Source organism: Macrobrachium nipponense, chromosome 27 (genome assembly GCF_015104395.2).
Source record: "Macrobrachium nipponense isolate FS-2020 chromosome 27, ASM1510439v2, whole genome shotgun sequence".
Lineage (NCBI taxonomy): Eukaryota > Metazoa > Arthropoda > Malacostraca > Decapoda > Palaemonidae > Macrobrachium > Macrobrachium nipponense.
The window spans coordinates 16421329-16436328 of NC_087216.1; positions in this window are offsets into that span (position 1 = coordinate 16421329).

The following is a 15000-nucleotide window of genomic DNA, read 5'->3' on the forward strand; positions in this document are numbered from 1 at the left end:
GTTTCTTATGACGATTTTTACTGACGTCTTAAGAACGTTCTAAAATAGGAAGTTTTACATCTCATTTCTTTAAATTTATTTTAATTCAATTGAAAAATTTACCTTTGAAAAATCCTCATGTTACGAAATCCTACCTCATCTCCCTTGCTTTCACACGAATATAATACATTTTTCCTCGTCTTTTCTCTTCTCTTCTTTGTGCTTAGTTTCTTAGAGAACAATGGACAAATAAAGCCCGAATAATCGTGACTTTGAAAAGTTTCCCAGAGGATCTCGTGCTGTGGGAAACGCCCCTTTCAGAATACAAGAGAATTAAGGGCTCTTTCAACTTTGGCTAATTATGATCAGTATTCAGATTTTCTTTTTATTTATTTATTATTTTTTTGGCAAGTCCTCTTCGACGTTCTGTTATTTACTTCTTTACACACACACACACACACATTTACCCTTTAAACTATCATTTTCAATAATGATTATGAGAGAGAGAGAGAGAGAGAGAGAGAGAGAGAGAGAGAGAGAGAGAGAGAGAGATTATACCATCTCTAAACCACCTTTCATTTGCAATAAGGTACGCCACAGAGAGAGAGAGAGAGAGAGAGAGAGAGAGAGAGAGAGAGAGAGAGAGAGAGAGCTATTGCAACGTTTGCTATTTACGATCAATATTCATTTTTTTTTTAGGTTCTCTTCGACGGCTGTTATTTCTTTACATTGAGAGAGAGAGAGAGAGAGAGAGAGAGAGAGAGAGAGAGAGAGAGAGAGAGGCCTCAATAACTTCCAGCTTTATCTCCTATCTACAGAAAACAAAGGAGCAAGAAGGGGTAATCACCTCTTCATTTTAAAACATTCAATACAATGAAAACGTTAGAGGCGATAAACCACATTTCCCAACTACTTTATCTTCCTTTCTCATTCGCTCCATTATCCCCGCTACCTTCCTCCTTCCTGCCCTAATTCCTCCACCCACTACTCTTCCTCCGCCTCTTTCTATCTTCCTAGTTCCCTCCACCTCCTCCTCCCCCTCTTTCTATGTTACTGGTTCCATCCTACTCTTCCTCCTCCTCTTTCTGTCCTCCTAGTTCCCTCCACCACCTCCTCCTCCTCCTCCTCTTTCTATCTTCTTAGTTCCCTCCACAACCCCCTCCACCTATCTTCCTAGTTCCCTCCACCACCTCCTCCTCCTCCTCCTCCTCTTTCTATCTTCCCAGTTCTCTCCTACTCTTCATCTTCCTCTTTCTATTTTCCGTGTTCCCTCCACCTCCTCCTCCTCCTATCTTCCTAGTTCACTCCACCTCCACCTCTTTCTATGTTCCTAGTACTCCCCTACTCTTCCTCTTTCTATTTTCCTAGTTCCCTCCACCTCCTCCTCCTCCTATCTTCCTAGTTCCCTCCAACTCCTTCTCCTTCTCTTTCTATCTTCTTAGTTCCTCCATCTCCTTCTCCTCCTCTTTCTATATCTTCCTAGTTCCCTCCACCTCCTACTCCTCCTCTTTATATATCTTCTTAGTTCACTCCACCTCTTCCTCCTCCTCTTTCTATCTTCCCAGTTCCCTCCACCTCCTCCTCCTCCTATCTTCCTAGTTCCCTCCAACTCCTTTTCCTTCTATCTTCTTAGTTCCCTTCATCTCCTTCTCCTCCTTTTTCTATATCTTCCTAGTTCCCTCCACCTCCTCCTCCTCCTCCTCCTATCTTCTTAGTTCCCTCCAAACCTTACCTCCATCCTATCCTTCCTGGTTCCCTCCACTTTCCTTTCCTCATCTTCCTTTATATTAGCGGCTTGTTCACCCTCCACCTCTTCCTCATTCCTCCTTCCTATCTTCTTCCTAGGTTCCCTCCCATCCTCCTCCTCTTTCATATTCCATGTTTCCCTCCACCCTCTCCTCCTTTCCTTTATCTTCCTGTTCCATCCACCTCCTTTAATCTTTCTATATTCCTAGTTCACGTCCTACCTCTTTCATCCGCCTTCCTTTCTATTCCTAGTTCCCTCCACCTCCTCCTCTTTCTATCTTCCTGTTTCCCTCCACCTCCTCCTCTTTCTATCTTCCTGTTTCCCTCCACCTCCTCCTCTTTCTATATCTTCCTAGTTCACTCCACCTCTTCCCCTTCCCTATTCCGATCTTCCTAGTTCCATCCACCAACCTTCTTTACTCATATCCTTTCCTAGTTCCCTTCAACCCTTCCCCTCCATCCTTCTTTATATCTGCCTAGTTCCTTCCACCTCCCCTCTTTCCTATATCCTTGCCACCATCCACCCTCCACCTCCACCTCCTCCTCTATCTATCTTTCTAGTTCCCTCGTACTCCTCCTCAGTTAACATAAGGAGACGCCTTTCTTACCCAGTCGAGTCCCGCTCCTCGGAGACTAAATAATTTCATCCCCTGATTTCGTTCCGTGGAGGTTTTCAAATTGGTCTGAGCCCAATTTTTAATCAGGAACCGGTTTCATTATCTGATGGGTAAACACCCAAATTATTTATTACTTACACCTGGCTGTCATAAACTTCATTTGTTTTACGATTTTCCCCCTCTGTAATACTCTCTAAGTGGAGGATGATATTGAATCGTTGCCCAAATTGGCTTTCCACCTTACTTATTGTTTTGTTTATGTATTTACTCATTATCTTTATGGTCATCTGCTTGGCTTTCATTTTTTAAATTTTTTAGTTTCCATTTTTTTTTTATCTGGAGGCCTTACGTTCATTAAAAGCTGATTTTGTAAGTAAATTTCCCTTTGTTTGGTTCTATGAATAACTGTCCATATTAAATATAATAATAATAAAATAATAATAATAATGAAAAATAATATAATAATAATAATAAATAAATAATAATCATAATAATAATAATAATAATAATAATATGTTAACCACTTGAAAAGCCCATGCCTTTACTTACCTAAGAAAAACTATGCAAATCTTTCGATCACAATTTGAATAACCCCTTACAATAAAAAAAAACAAAAAAAAATCAAAGCCTGCATCAGTCGCCCTTTAACCTCCCTCAGAAAAAGAGAGAAAAATAAAAATCCCTGATAGAAGAATCTCTTTTTCTCTCACACACACATCTGAGCCAATCAGGATATTCAACATTCATTTCCTTCCTCGCATCCTACGTCCCACACAGGATCTCCTCCCAGGACTCTCTAAGGGAGGCTGTAGAGGCAGGGAGGTACCCGTGGGACTGGTGAGGTTACGGACGGACACACACAGACACAGACGTACACAAACCCTTCAAGAGGCAAAGGAGATACCAACAAGAGAAGGTGGGCAGGCAGGCTGACCCCAAGCTTGACCTAAGGGGCTTTTATGGACTGGTTTTCCTTGGTTAGCCAACGGGACCGCCACTCGGCCGTCACCTGATGATGCTTCTTGACCTGTCCACCTCAAAGGAGCTCACCTGATGCCCCAGGAGGCTTCACTGAAGCCGCAGCTGATCCACTGATTTCTATATCACAAAGGGAGTGTTGGCTTCATAGGCGCCGACTGCCTCATAGCACAAAGGTAGCCGACTTCATGGAATCCTGTTGAATCTTTTACACACGACAACTGATCGATTGATATAATGCGCACAGTTGGCATCACACTGCCAACGACATGGACTTCTTTTGACTGATTTTATTCACAAATATAGTCGGCATCATCGAATCCGACTGACTACTTGATTTTATGCATACAGATGGCATCGTTACTGCCAATGTCATGGAGTCCTGTTGAATGTTATAAAAATGACAGTTGACTGTTTTCATTCACACAGATGGAGTCACCTGCCCACGTCATAGAATTATTCTGTTGACTGAATTTATGCACAAAGGTAGCGTCGGCTTCATCAGGCACCGACTGACAGCTTGATTCTCCGGAAATACATCTGGCATCGTAACTGACAACGTCGTGGACTCCTGTTGAATGATTATATGCACAATGATGGCGTCACAATTGATAATTTGCTTATTTGTTGTGGTATATCTTTGTAAAGGGAAATTCAGATAAGATCTTGTCAATTCAGATAAAATTTTTTCATCTACGATGATGCACGCCACTCAAACATACCTACTGGTAGTCATGACAGAAATACTATGAAGTAGACTGGTATGTGTTAGGCTTTGTATCCCTGGTCTAAACAAAAGAACGCCATTTTTATGTCATTCAGTGAAGTCGGCTCCTAGTTTCGTGTAACTGATCATAAATAGAATTTTAAGTTTTTCACTTTTTTATTTCTATATTTTTTAAAATTCAGAACACAGAAGCGTCTAAAGCAGGAAAATAGGAGAATAAATTCGCTAACATGAAGTCTTCTATCGCCACTGGTAAATCAAGATTTCTTCAGTGCGCCGCTCGAGGCACACTTATTAGAACAGGCTATAAGGATAATGTGATATGCTCTTGAAAGGAATCCAGAAGGGTTCGACAATTTCTGTCTATAGTCCAATTCTGATAGTCATCCTACAATGTAATTATGATGATATAATTCGCATTAACAAAATATAAAAATTTCTGAATTTTTTTTTACCGTTTTCCAGCTGTGTGTAAATTTTCAGCGATTCCTAAAAGTTAAATCTCTGCCTAAATTATTATAACTATTTTACCCTTATACAAACCGCCATGCATAATGTTTTGTTGATACATGAGGCAGTATACACAAACACACACTTAAGAGACAATGGGACACATATATACACGTATATACAGATATTATCTATATATACTTATATTATATATAATATAATTTATATATAATTATATATTATATATATATCATATATATATATGTATATGATATATATATATTATATATATATATATATATAATATATCTATATTATATGTATGTATGTATTCTTTAAGAATTTCCCCGAGAAGACGAACCACGTTCAGAGACGACCCTTAGGACGTTCTTTTCACTTGAACGGGTCTCTAAAATATATAACCCAGGAACTGGCAAGGTCGGAGAGCCGTACAAATCCCTCCTCAGAATTTTCACTTCGCCTCTTCTCATCCTCTGAGAGGAGTAAGAAGAAAAAAATAAGAAGAAGAGCCAAATTCATTTGGGGTAAGAAATGGCGAATGTTCCTTGTAAGGACATCTCAAACATGACTTATTTTCTGCTGCAGCGTCGGCGGGAGAAAATCCTCTCGCCAGCTTATAGAGATCTTTTTTTCCCTGAAGGATATACGGAATTGAAGACTCCAATACGAACGCGCAAAAAGGATATTCTTGTCACGAATCTGTATAGAATTTATGGCAGTTCTTTTTTTTTTTTTACGGGAATTCGTTGTGGGAATTTAGGATAATATATGTATATATATATATAATATATATATGTATATATATATATATATATATATATATATATATATGATATATATATATATATATATATAGGGATAGATAGCACTGGCCACAAGAGTATAATACCGAACGCTTTCGCGTCCTTTGGACATGCTATTCAGTGGCATAATAGCGTGGATAGAACGTTGTATACACACATTATATATGTATATATATAGATATATATATAGATATATATATATATATATATATATATATATATATATATATATATATATATATATATAATGAATAACAACTCTTCAATGAATGTGGAAATAAAACTTTGGTTAGAAGATTAAGGAAAGGGGGTTACATATTTCATTCAAGTATTTAACGAGTAAGATCGGCAGATGTACAAAGCTCCGAGTGAAACTAGTGGTTGCTGGATGTCTTTCAGGAATTTCAATTTACAACCTTGACTTTAACACCTAAAAAAAAGAAAAAAAAAAGAAAGAGACAGACAGCATTAGAGTCTATTATACCAAAAGCATTTGAGGGGAGATTCCCATTTCCTGGCGGTGAAATACCGACTGAAAAAATTATTACGACAATGAATTGGGAAAGACATTCAAAACATATTTTCAAAATGCTGTGACCATCGCAACCTGTTATTCAGCCAAGAGAAAATTGAAGAGATTATCAAAACATTCAGATTGAAAATACGTTAATGCTTTATTTACTCACTGAAAATTTAGTCATCTAAACATGAGGTGAATCTGAATCAGTCTTTTGCCATATGTTCACAGACATTTCTCATAGGTTTCTATTTTACACGAATTTTCTGAACTCACAAGACGTGAGCAAAGGGCCTTCAGCATCCCCTGTATAAAACCTGAATTGACAGACGCTCAGGGGGTGTGTCGAAATCAGCTGTCCTAAAAAAAAATCCTTCGGGATTTTCTCCCTCTTCACGATCCTGCAATAATTGTCTACCCGTAGGATAGATTTCCCTGGCGGCATCTTAAACTTGTTTTCTGAATTCGCAAAAAAAGAAAGAAAAAAAGAAAGAAAAGCTTTGTCTCATTTCATCCAAAAATTTCATCCTTTCGAAGCGACCCGAGGATAAAGTCTTCGTTTCGTAGTAAACTGCAAAATATATGAATAAAAGACTGGCGTTTAGAAGCCCTTGATAAATTGTACGCTTGTGATGGAGCGAAGGAAGCTGAAACTATTGCATGAATTGCTCACAGTAATTAAAGCTTACCCAAATACATACCTTTTAAATTGCCCATGGATAAAGTCTTCGCCCGTTTCGTAGTAAACTGCAGAATTTATAAATAAAAGACTGGCGTTTAGAAGCAGCCCTTGATAAATTGTACACTTCTGATGGAGCGAAGGAAGCTGAAGTCACTGCATGAATTATTTATTCACAGTAATTAAAGCTTACCCAAATACATACCCTTTAAATTGTCTCTATTTCTTTCTTACCGTGTGCCCTTGAGAAAAACTGGCTTGAGTGTAATACCTATTTTTAGCTGACCAATGGCATTCGGAGTCAATCGTGATTCACCATTATAAATTCCATGCAGTGCATTTTTCAATCAACGCCGAACCTTCACCTCCACTTGCAAAGTATTACGAAGAAGAAGGAATGAAAGCAAAAGATGACACTGAAGAAAGTGATTTACTGTGGATGTCTTTATAAAAAAAAAAATACCTATAAAAAAAAACCCGTGACAAGAGCCCCAGAAAGTTTGCACACTAGCATATATACTTTGTCACTAACTAAAAGTTAGTTAGCTTTAGTGAAGCGAAAGAACTTATGAAATACATGAAAGAACAAAAGAATGAAAGAAGCGGTAAAAGACAGGAGAGAATAAACGAACGAAAGATTGCGTAAAGGTTCAGGAACAGTAAACAAGAATATTAAAAAAAAGAATTTCGAAGACTGCGTGAAGGGAATGAAAAAAAAAACTGCGAGATAGAATAAAGAAAATAGAAAATTCCGAAGAAAGCCTGAAAAAGACGACACAATCCAATGCTGGGAGGAAAACAAATCAGACTCTGCAAGCAATAAAAAAAAATAAATATAAAAATGAACATAACACAAGAACAAAATATACGGCTGACAACTTCATCCTAAAACACTTGCTTAGAACGGGAAGTAGGAGCCACTCCCCCCCGGAAAGAAAAGATGAATATTCTAAGTAATTAAAATACCCACAGACACTTTTCAAATGGGAAAATGAAAGAATGAAAGAAGCGAAGTCTCTCTATGGCACAGGTGGTACGAGATGGTCTTCCAGTCCGCCTTCTCTTGCAACCTCCTCTGAGGCTTGAGAGGTGTGAATTACCTTCATCATTACAAGAGAGAGAGAGAGAGAGAGAAGAGGAGAGAGAGAGAGAGAGAGAATGTAAAATTACAGTGAATTTTCATCATTACAAAATATCCTATCCAGCGGATTCCTTTGATATTCAAAATATATAAAATAATATTCCTTTTACAAGAGAACGCAAAATACTAACTGTCAGGGTTCCCATCTACCCTGTCATTTGATGAGGCTGCTATACTGACTGCTAATTCACACGAACAACGATATTCATTCACATAAAAGTTAGTAAGAAGTAACGTGGACAAATAGACACTAATCATAAGGGGCAAAACTTCGTCAAGGGGAATAATAAATCTTTATTACTTAGATAGACATCAACATTCAAAAGTGTAAATATATATATATACATATATATATAGTATATATATATATATATACATACATATACATATTATATATATTTATATATATATATATATATATATATATGTTTATATAGTATATATATATAATATATAATATATATATGTTTATATATATATATATGTTTATATATATATATATATTATATATTATAGATACTATGTATGTATATATATGTATGTATGTATATTTTATATATATATATATATATATGTATGTATATATAATATATAATATATATATATATATATATATATATATATATATATATATATATATATTATCTGGGAAATGTTGTCCTTCTTCAACACAGTCAACTAATTACCAGAACCAATTCAAAGATAACGCCATCAGAAGCACAATGAAATCTGAAGAAGCACGCCTAAGCCCTTCACTCAGACTCTCTCACTACTGTATCGAGTATCCTAACCACTAGACCATGGCATAACCCATATATATATATATATATATATATATATATATATATATATATATATATATATATATATATATATATATATTAATCTGACAACTAAACCACGGGATCACACAAACACATACACACTTACATACATATAAATTCAACTTCGCGCCTTTTCTCCTTAGAGGAACTGGCTCCGGAGGGCGGCAACCTCCTTCAATTAGCAAGTATCTCGTGGGATGAGGTTGCTAGCCTTATGACCCTCTCTATACCTTGGCTGTGACTCACCGCATTGGGAATTATTCGCTGCTTGAATCAACAAAGAAACACTGAATTTTTCCTTAAACGTAGGAAAGTACTTGAAATACAGGGTGTCCATAAAGTCCCAGTAACATTCTGAGCAATAAATACTTGTAATGGTACTGGGACTTTATGGACACCCTACATCTAGTCATGTAAAAAAATACATGGTCTATAAGTTGCCGAACCAATCTTTCCCCGCTACTCCCTTCGCGAATTTCCCAACGAGAACCACCTGAAGAGGTGGTGCCCGAAGTCGAAAGGGCCCCGAGGAGATAAAGAAGCCCGTGGCGCGTTATGGCCCATTCATCTCCCAGTGTCCGTGCCCCGTTGGGGGACTGCAGAGCTACGCTTATCAATGAGAGAGGTTTCGACGCGAAAGGAATACATAAAATCCCCTCTTAATCTCCCCATTAAGAGCTTTATTATTGAAATATATTTACCTCTAACTCAGGATGATTAGATACTCTCAGTTGGAAGGCTCCTGTATCATGTGTAGGACGTGAGAGTTTTTTATTTATTTATTTTTTTTACGGCGGTGGAATTCCTTTATCTGTTGGTGTTCAAAGAGAGGGAGAGAGAGGAATATGGTGAGAGACGCTAAATATAGACAGGATAAACGAACGGAAAGAACGAAAGTTGAACAAACAAGAGAGAGAGAGAGAGAGAGAGAGAAATTTGTATCGATCAGTAATAATATTGGTATTATTAGTAAAGACAGACAGTAATAAACATAATGAATACAGGAAAGATAAATACCAGTCAGCCACTCAAATAAATTACATAAAAGCAAAAACTAAGCTATATATACAATATGGATGATTGGGAAAGGAAAAATGAAAAAAAGAGAAAACGGATGACAGAAAGGGCAAACAAAAATGGGAAGGTGGAGGACGCAGGGAGTGATTCATTGGTTTACGTGAACTGGCATCGCATCGAAGATAAGAAGAGGAAGAGAAGAAGGAATAAGAGGATGACCAGCAATGTACAGGATTATAACCTTAATTATTAGAAAATAATTAATGTAAGAACAATTCAACTTCGCATGTGCAATGTGGATGGCATACTCACATCTTTAAATCTGCAGTTACGTGTTTAATTATCCTTAATAGGTTAAAATATTGGACAACGTGACCTAATGCCAAGGAATCACGCTGACGAAACAGGACGTGTGATCCCCGTAGGTTATTATGTAAATTCGCGTTTTCTGTTGATCTGAGACTTGAACGTCTACTGGGAGGGAGAGAAGGGGGCCAGGGGGGTGTTTATGGATCTCAGGGTTTTCTATAAATCTTGGGGTTTCATACAGAACCTCTGGTGTTTTATAAATATCCAAAGATTTTATAGATTTAGTTTTCCAGAGGTCCTTTATCCCTCACACCGTTGGACTGTGCCACGAACAGCCTCCCAGAGGATGTACTGCAATTGGAACTTCGGAAGTTTAAGCGAAGATGCAATCCATTACTACCTTCATACTATTCTCCTTGCATTTTAATACCTTATCAATTTCTGATTTTCCGCAGATCTCGGTGGGTTTCTATAGATCTCGAGGTTTTACCGAGATTGAAGCGAGATCTTAAACATGTCAGTAGTTTCTACGAATAGCTATGTTTGCTAAAAAGAGAAATATCAGGTTTTCTGAATTTCTCGGCTTCATTCTTTATATATAAATAATCACGGTTTTTCATCAATATCGGAGGATTCTACAGATTATTAGTCGATAAAATGAGGGCAAGTTGAAGAACGAAGTGTGACCCATTCTAATTCTTTGGACTTTTTTTTTCTTTTTTTTTTTTGACATATCTCAAGGGTTTTCAATTGACTCGGAGGATTTCTACAGGTCTTGAAAGTTACTGTCAATAGTGTTTTGGTGAAGATGTACGACCATCGCTAGTTCTTCGTATTTCAAAATAAATAAATAAATAAATAAATAAATAAAAATAAATAAATAAATGAATAAATAAAAATAAAGAAAAAAATCAAGAATACAGGGAAGCACATAGATAAATGAAACCCAAATGGTGAGCGATAGGAAGGTCCACTTATGCATGACCCATCCATATGCTGTATTTTTTTCCAAGTCCTTTTTTTTTTTTTTTTTTTTTTATCTATAGCCATATTTTTCACAAGGCTGCTTTCGTTAATTCCTATTCTCGTTTTAACACTGACATAAGTCTGGGATTTTTAAAACTGATTTTGGAGTACTGTTTATAATCAGAGTTTATTAACAAAACTACAAATATAGTCTGACCTTACGTTAACTTTTAATATAATTTATTCCACTACAACCTTTTGGAATTCTTGCATTTTTTGACGAGAATGAGAAGATTCTAATATCATATCTCTAAAAACAATTACAAACAGACACACTCGCTAAGGCTAACACGAATAAGCTTAAAATGATGAGTATTAGATTCAAAAGATAATTTCGCTCAATAAATAAATAAATAAATAAGTAAATAAATAAATGGAAACCTTTACAACAGACAGAACTGTCCTTTGCACAGGATCTCGCTGCCGTGTAACAGTCATGGCATTTCTTATGGCCTTTTTTTTATTTCTATTTTTATTTTTTTATTTTCATTTTTTTGGCTAAATCTCTCGGTTCTCGTGGAGTAGCGGTTGTCGAGCGTTATCTCCCAACAAGTTAATTAAAGCAGGCGAACACACACTATTGGCAAGCGGTCTGAGACTCAGTGACACCACACGAGATAAAGGCGGACCGAAGTCGGCGGATCGTACCCAAAAATTGCCGGGGCAGGGAGCGAGAGCGAGGCGGCACGCGATGGCATATTCACATACGTAAACATAAACATTAGCATATTACAACAGGTCCGGAGGTAGGTACGACCCACGAGGCGCACACGCCAGCCTTGGCGGATTAATTGTGATCGTGAGACACGAAATCGCTGGTAAACTGCCCAAGAAAGAAAGAAAGAGAAAAAAGAAAGGAAAAAAGAAAGGAACCTTCGCCAGGAACATCATGGATTAAGTGAAAGTACGCGTCGACGCTAAGCGCAACTTGGTTAAGTATATCATCAGACAATTACTGGGCAGGCAGCAGCACACTGAGCCTTGGTTCTTGGATTTCGGGAGATCCTGTGGGGTGACAAGATTCCTGGTGAATCATAAAACCTCAAAAGCTCCCTGGTTATAATTAGTATGGTTCGACAAGCCACAAGAGTGAGAAGAATTTCTCGGAGAAATATGAGGGAAGAAGAAAGGAAGAAGATGCAAAGTTGGGGAGCAATACCGAGGACCTCCAGGGGAAGGTACAAAGTTGGGGAGCAATACCGAGGACCTCTAGGGGAAGATACAAAGTTGGGGAGCAATACCGAGGACCTACAGAGGAAGATACAAAGTTGGGAAGCAATACCGAGGACCTACAGAGGAAGATACAAAGTTGGGGAGCAATACCGAGGACCTACAGAGGAAGATACAAAGTTGGGAAGCAATACCGAGGACCTACAGAGGAAGATACAAAGTTGGGGAGCAATACTGAGGACCTGTAGAGGATGATACAAAGTTGGGAAGCAATACTACTTACTATTAATTTGCATATCGCCCACAAAGCAACCGGATATGTGCCTTCTGAAGGATCACGCCATATAACCTGCGCCGATAACCCCCGTGGTTGGGACGCCACATTGCCTAATGAAATGCATCAGTCCCAGAAGGTTAGAAAGCCACAGTCACGCATGCATCGCTGATGTTCTTGCTGTTCGGACGTAGAATCCTGACGCTATATAGAGGACTATAATAACAGTAAACGAACACAAAAGAAAACAATCTTTGAAGACTGAATTGAAGGTAGAACACAACCGCTTTCGAGATATTATCAAGCTCTCCTCCTCCTCCTCCTCCTCCTCCTCCTCCTCCTCCTCCTCCTCTCCTCATTCATCTCCTCCTCCTCTCGACAGGGACGAGACAGAGATGTCAAGCTGTGCTCAGGTGATGTGACGGACATGGCTTTGGTTGGACGTTGCAAAATATGTTTCGAAATCAATAATGTCACCCGTTGGGCGACATCCCCGTTTTGCTGTGGAGAAGCAGAGAGTTAGATGGGCGGGCTGGTTCTGCCTTGGGTCTATGCTGGGGTGTAGGGTGTGTGTGTGTGTGGGGGGGGGTGTTGTTTAATGTAAGGTCTGTGTGTTGGGGTTGGACAAAATGTTGTGGTTGATTTTTTATACAATCTAGGCTGTTAAGCCAAGCTCTGACTGTGGCATTTTCTGTCATTCAGTGATTAATTAAGACAGCGGAAAGAGGGAGTTGGAGCGGTTGAACAGCTAGATAAACAGATCCAGAAAAGTCATTCAGTTATGAGAATTCTGGTTTGTGTGGTATATGGAACACTTCTTAGCTAAGAAGACACCGGGGGAATTCTAATAGGACGAACATCTTCGGGAGAACTGCCGAAGCTTGACGCGAACTAAAGTCAGCCAATTTTTGTTGGCAGAGGACCTGACTATGAGGAGGTGTCAGATTATTTCCTAGTTTGGACAGACCAACTTTCAAGGTTTCCAAGGAAGTAACGGAGCAAATACATAGATTGTTGGGTGAAGTTATTTTCAAAAAGAGGAACCAAACAGAAAATAAATGTAAACTCGACAAATGGAAAAGATAATAACAAATAACGCCGAGGAGTTGACTTCATAAGGTGGAGGCACAGAAAACTTGGAGTGGGAAATATAAAGGAAGGTATAAAGTGCCATATTTCAGGAGTGATAAAAACTACAAAGAAATTATGTCCTCTGAAGAATTCCCGCATCATCCAACTTGAAAATCCCATTTGATGCATACATTAATATACTAACTGAAAACTAGAGAAAGAGGATAATTACCATCCTCATCCTGGCACTCACAGGAAATTCAAGCTTTCAGCAATAACCGAGCTATGGAAGGGAGAGTATATCATTACACAGAATTTGGATCCCGTACCCAGGGTATGGAATCTAGGGTCTTCCTACCCGGTGGTTTGATTAAGCTGACCTCATTCCTGCACGGGCCCTTGTTTTCTGATCAGCCAAAGTGATTCTATTCTGTGGCCCATAAACACATACTTCTGGTAAATTCTTATGCCGTGGCTATATTCACTTTATTTGAGAATATGAAATTTTCTTTGACTCCGTTACTGAGCGAGATTAAATCTGCAGTGTTCTGATTTCAGTGGAAGGATACGAACGCCAAAGACAGTGGAGACAATCCAGATAAGATAATGGGGCTGATTTTTATGTGCAATAAAAATCAGACATTTCAACAGACCGATAAAGATCAACATTGTTTACCTTGAGAGAGAGAGAGAGAGAGAGAGAGAGAGAGAGAGAGAGAGAGAGAGAGAGAGAGAGAGAGAGAGAGAAGTTTTATGTCTACTTCAATGAATCGTTGCATGGACTGCAACTACACAGGAAAAAAAATAAAGCTAAACCTTCAAGTTTTTCATAGTCAAAATATTACCTAGTGGAGATGTTCCCAACTTTCAAGAAACCCATAAATCAATGTAAACAAGCTGATTTTTAAGGAAAAAACGAAGACAATGGACATCTCATATAAGAAATACGATAAATTTCATATTTTACAAGGAAAGAGGGTGGACTTATCAGCGACATATTACATATGACCGTTATATATTGCAGATCAATAATTATACTGTTACAATATTCTGTTGAATGTGTTTATACATGAATCAAATGCAAAAATAAGTGCTGTGAGTAATATAATTTCTCATACACTTGTACAAAATGCAATAGCTAAGCATGAATAATAGTTCACTTCTTAATCATTAGATAAAAAAAAATGAGTACCAGGAATAAACAAGAATAAACAACTTCGTAACGAGTTTATGGTTTCTACTACGAAAACGTTATAAATGCAATTCTCTTTAAATTGAAAACATACTCGTAAACGACTTATATATATTATATATATATATATATATATATATATATATATATATATATATATATATATACACACACAAATACACATTCACTCCAACCTGAACACATACACCTATAAACAAATACACTATATATATATATATATATATATATATATATATATAATATATATATATATATATATGAATAACTTGATCACGATGTATATATATATACAGGGCCTCATTGAAACTAGATGGTATCTAGCGGAGATATATAATAAAAAAAAAAGTTAAAAGCTTTCCTGGACTAACATCCTCATTGTCAAGTATCCGTCCACCATCCGGTTGTTTCCATGAGGTACTGTTAGTAATTGTGTTAGTG